Genomic DNA, 6000 nt, shown 5'->3' on the forward strand with positions numbered 1-6000 from the left:
TTCATGTCCAACCTCATCTCTGTTTCATTCTCTGGGAGCCCCCTGAATCATCCCCTGGACCAGAGACGGCAGCATAATACCCAAATAAGTTTAGCTTTGTAAAAAAAACTCTTCACAATGTCTTTTCTTTTTAAAAAAAATTTTTTTTAAATTTATTTTTGCGAGAGAGAGAGAGAGAGAGAGAGCAAGAGAGTGAGGGAGGGGCAGAAAGAGAGAGGGGGACAGAGGATCTGAAGCAGCTCTAGGCTGACAGCAGAGAAAACCAATGAAAACATCACAGACCAGTACTAGGGAACCTCAGATCTTCATGCGTTGGATGAGGCAACCGAAGCGTAGCAAGGTGAAGTGACATGCCCAAGGTCACAAAGTGGCTGCAATGTCTCATTCTATCTAGCGAAACACTTGTGGACGTGAGATCCCCTCCTGTGGCCGAGACAGGTGCCCTGGGCTGGGAGTTAGGAGGTCTGGGCTCTTCTACAGCCATCTGTCCTCAAGCCACACTTTCTGCCTTTTCCACTTGTCTAAAATGGGGATGAAATCATCCCGTCACTCAAGACTGGTGTGAGAACCTGATGAAAGAAGCGTTTTAAAAGTGCTCTGGAGATGTGTATCAGGGTATGAGAGTGAGGTATTAGGAGCGAAAAGGCCTGCCGTCCTGCCTGTGACTTGCTCGAAAATACTTCAGCCAACAAAAACAGGTGGAGCAAATATGGCACCATATTAACCACGATTAAATCTACGCAGTGGGTATTGCCAGGCTAGCCTCTCCACTTTTCTACATACTTGAAAATTTTCTTAAGAAGCATTCCATCATTTTTTTTTTTTTTTAAAGTGCTCTGGCCAGGTAAATGGAAGGGGACGGTATTACTCACAGAGAAGACGCCCTCGGGGAGATCCAAGTCCTGGGCTCTGCGGCCAGGTGGGGTCTACCACCCCAGGAGATGGAGCAGTCCACTCTTCACCAGCCCGGGGCACAAAGAGCCATGGTCAGGAAGTGATTGGCTTCCTCCCCAGGCAGGCCTGGTGCCTGTGGCCGGGTGAGGGAAGCCTCCCGCCCACCCCTTCTCAGTGCAAGGCACCATCTGACAGACGCAGCCCTGCAGCGGCCACCGGCAGTGGGGACCTTGGGGGCTGCCTAGCGCAGCCAACCGCTGTGGGGGGGCTTATGAATATGCAGATAGAGGCCAGAGCTGGTTGGCTGCCACCCCCCCATGCCATCTCCTACCCCCGCCCCAACTTAGATGCCCAGAAAAGCTAACCCTTCCTGAAATGCCATCTCTTCTGCCTTTGCTTAAAAATTGGGGGACTTAATTACCCAGCTTCTCCCATTGCACTGGCCTTTGGGGAGCTCCTGACCTCTGCTTCCAAATTCCCCAGCGAGGCTGCTCCAAAGCGAACATCGTTCTCCCTGTGCCTCAAGCATCCTGAGGATACTAAAACCGGCTCGGCACCAAAATATGGCATCTTGGCCGTGCGGGAAGGAGTGGCTGTGTGGCTTCTCCTTTTAGCAGAGGTCTAAACACTGTTGGGGAGGCTGTTTGCTGGGCCAAAAGCCTCCATCTGTGACAGAGCTGGGGAGAACTCACTGGCCAAATCCACCTACCCCCAGACATCCCTTGAATTTTGCCATCTTCTCCTCCTTCAGTTTGGGAAGTGGAGTGTATGTTATGATACACGGCAATGAGAATCAATGAACTACAGCTCAACTCAACATGGGTAAATCCTCAAAACGCACTGTTGAGGGAAAGAAGTAAGTCACAGAATGACACAGATGCTGTGATTCCAGTTATATTACGTTTAAAAATAGGCCCAACAATGTCGAGATTTTTATCGCGTTCCATCCATCCGTTATCGTTAATTACAATTGAACAGAAGGGTATCTGGGTGGCTCCGTTGGTTAAGTGTGTGACTTCAGCTCAGGTCATGATCTTGTGGTTCGTAGATTCGAGTCTTGTATACTTAGTTTGGGGGGCTCTTACCTGCAAGAAAAATGTCAAGACCTCTCCAGCTGTGCTGACAGCTCAGAGCCTGGAGCCTGCTTCAGATTCTGTGTCTCCCCTCTCTCTCTGCCCCTCCCCCGCTTGCTCTCTCTCTCTCTCTCTCTCTCTCTCTCTCAAAAATAAATAAACAATAAATAAATAAATAAATAAATAAATAAACATTAAAAAAACTTAATGGAGAGATGGACAGATAGATGGAATCTAGGTATTATGAATAATACTAAGTGAATATAGGATATAGTCTCTATTTTAAGAAGTCCAGAAGATGGAAAGATAGGCTATAGCCCAGCCATCTACCATCTGGTCAATAATATTAAAAAATATGTAAACAAGGATGTGAGTGTGTAGTTCAGACCACACGTATGAATATTGGGGGATTTCAGGTAAGAGAAAAGAATATTGTGTGTGTTATTTAAAGTAGGCTGCCTCCTCCATTGTGTTTTTCATTAACTGAGCTATTTATCCTTTCTAGAAGCAAAAATTTTTTCTTATATAATTTGAAAGTAAATACATATTTTCCTCAATTTAAAACATAGGCAAAATAAATTTAAAGTTTAAGACACATGCGTATAGAAACTATAATGGAAGGGAGGGCATGGGTTAATATATAGTTGAGCCTGGCAGTGGTTAACTCTAGGGGGACCAGCAGGGAAAGACACATAGGGCTTTTCTATTTTAAGCTGGATGGTGAATGTGGGTATTCCTTTTACTATTTTTTAAAAGGGGCGCCTGGGTGGCGCAGTCGGTTAAGCGTCCAACTTCAGCCAGGTCACGATCTCGTGGTCCGTGAGGTCGAGCCCCCCGTCAGGCTCTGGGCTGATGGCTCGGAGCCTGGAGCCTGTTTCCGATTCTGTGTCTCCCTCTCTCTCTGCCCCTCCCCCGTTCATGCTCTGTCTCTCTCTGTCCCAAAAATAAATAAAAAACGTTGAAAAAAAATTTTTTTAAAATAATACACATATATTTATATACCCTTTTGAATATATATTTTACAATTAAAATGTTTTTTAGGGGCACCTGGGTGGCTCAGTCGGTTAAGCGTCCGACTTCAGCTCAGGTCATGATCTCACGGTCTGTGAGTTCGAGCCCCGCGTCGGGCTCTGTGCTGACAGCTCAGAGCCTGGAGCCTGTTTCGGATTCTGTGTCTCCCTCTCTCTGACCCTCCCCCGTTCATGCTCTGTCTCTCTCTGTCTCAAAAATAAATAAACGTTAAAAAAAAATTAAAAAAATGTTTTTAAATTCCCTTTTGAAATTAAAAACAAAACAGATGATCCAGTAATCACACCACTGGGTATTTACCCAAAGAATATGAAAACACTAATTCAAAAGGATATATGCACCCCTATGTTTATTGCAACATTACTTACAATAGCCAAATTAAGGGCGCCTGGGTGGCTCAGCCGGTTAAGTGTCCAACTTCGGCTCAGGTCATGATCTCAAGGTCTGTGAGTTCGAGCCCCACATCCGGCTCTGTGCTGACAGCTCAGGAGCCTGGAGCCTGCTTCGGATTCTGTGTCTCCCTCTCTCTCTGCCCTCCCCTGCTCATGCTCTGTCTCTCTCTGTCTCAAAAATAAATAAAAATATATTTTTTAAATTTTTTAATGTTTATTTATTTCTGAGACAGAGAGAGACAGAGCATGAGCGGGGGAGGGGCAGAGAGAGAGAGGGAGACACAGAATCGGAAGCAGGCTCCAGGCTCTGAGCTGTCAGGACAGAGCCCGACGTGGGGCTTGAACTCACAAACGGTGAGATCATGACCTGAGCCGAAGTCGGTCGCTCAACCGACTGAGCCACCCAGGCGCCCCTAAAAATATTTTTGAAAAAAACCTTACAATAGCCAAATTAGGGAAGCAGTGCAAGTGTCATCAATAGATGAATGGATAAATGGTATATATAGTGGAAAATATACATATATATATATAGTGGAAAATATATATGTATACATAGTGGAATATTACTCGGCCATAAAAAAGAACAAAATCTTGCCATTTGCAACAACATGGGTGGATCTAGAGAGTATAATACTAAGTAAAATAAAACCAATCAGAGAAAGATAAATACCATATGATTTCACCCATGTGTGGAATTGAAGAAACAAAACAAAGGAAAGAGACAAACAAAAAAACAGACTTGTAGCTACAGAAAACAAACTGATGGTTACCAGGGGGGAGGTGGGTGGGAGGATGGGTGAAACAGGTGAAGGGGATTAAGAGTGCGCTTATCCAGGTGGCTCAGTCTGTTAAGCATCCAACCTTGGCTCAGGTCATGATCTCATAGTTTGTGAGGTCAAGCCCCGCATTGACCTCTCTGCTGTGAGCACGGAGCCCACTTCAGATCCTCTGTCCCCCTCTCTCTCTGCCCCTCCCCCACTCGTTCTCTCTTTCTCTCTCTCTTTCTAAAATAAATAAAAGTTTTTTTAAAAAAACGAGTGCACTTAGGGGCGCCTGGGTGGCTCAGTCGGTTGAGCGTCAGACTTCGGCTTTGAATTCTGTGTGTGTGTGTGTCTCTCTCTCTCTGCCCCTCCTCCACTCACGCTCTGTCTCTCTCCTTCGGAAATAAACATTAAAAAAAAAAAAAGAGTGCACTTATCTTAATGAGCACTGAGTGATATACAGACTTGTTGAATCATTATATTGTACACTCGAAACTAATGTAACACTGTATGTTAACTATATTGGAATTAAGATTTTTTTAATGTAAAAAAATAAATAAATTCCCTTTTGAACTCTGCCACAAACACAAGTTTATGAACTTACATACATAACTCCTGTCCTAATAGATGATGCTATGTCCTAGGAGGCTCTAAATACAGAAGAGGGTGAGAGCTTATTGGGTTGGAACTTGGACTTCACAGAAGCTCATTTATGAGTCTCAAGGAAATCGATTTCAACCTTTATCCTCTGAGACAGACTTTGCATTCTGCTGTACGTGTGTGCGCGCACCAGCACGTATATGTGGGTGTCTAAAACCGTAACATCTGAGATTAACTTGGGTGATCACTGAAACTCCAGGAGAAATGCTTTGCCACACATCATCTATGCCTGAACTTCTAAACTTTAGATAGGAACCTCTCAAACGAATTACTTAAAGTGGAAAAAATTAAGTAGCTGTCTAAGAAACATTAAAACAAAGTGAAGCAGCATTTGAGATTCCTCCACTCTTTTTTTTTTTTTAATGTTTGCTGATTTTTGAGAGAGAGAGAGCACAAGCGAGAGAGGGGCAGAGATAGAGGGAGACACAGAATCTGAAGCAGGCTTCAGGCTCTGAACTGCCGGCACAGAGCCTGACACAGGACTCAAACCCACAAACCATGAAACCATGAGCTGAGCCAAACCGGACGCTTAACCTGACTGAGCCACCCAGGCACCCCATAGCTATCGAAGAAATACTAACAGCAAACCCTGCAAGGGATTACTGTTTTGGGACTCTTTAGCTGCATCCAGAAGTCTTATAAGCATGGCAGTATTTAGTAATTCCATTTGTATTTACTGAGTACCTACAGCATAGCAGGCACTGTGTTCTGTGCACAGGATTCAGAAGACTAGAGTCATCTCTCCTCCTTCTGCTCTGTCCAGGAGAGGAGACAGGAAAAAAAGGACATTATAATGCAAAGGAGAGACACAGGCACAATGCTTTGGAAGCACAGAAAAGGTATCTGTTAACTCTGATTATTAGGAAAGGGATTCAAAAGAGACTCACATGATGATTAGAAGTCCCTAGGCAACTAAGAGGTAGGATCAGCCCACGCCAAGATGGGAAGGAGTGAAATAGCACACTGGGGCTATTGCCAGTGGTGTGGTAAGGACGAGAGCTCAACATCAGTGAAAATCAGGGGGGCGGGGATCACAACATAGCCAAAGGCCAGGTTATCAGGTGCCTGGTCAAACTGAGGAGTTTGGACTTCATCCTACTGATAGGTTGAAGCAATTGAAAAACTTCAATCATAAGAGTGACAGGATTAGATGTGTGTTTCTAAAGGATCTTTGACATGGAGGATGGGTTA

Source organism: Panthera leo, chromosome B3 (genome assembly GCF_018350215.1).
Source record: "Panthera leo isolate Ple1 chromosome B3, P.leo_Ple1_pat1.1, whole genome shotgun sequence".
Taxonomy (NCBI): domain Eukaryota; kingdom Metazoa; phylum Chordata; class Mammalia; order Carnivora; family Felidae; genus Panthera; species Panthera leo.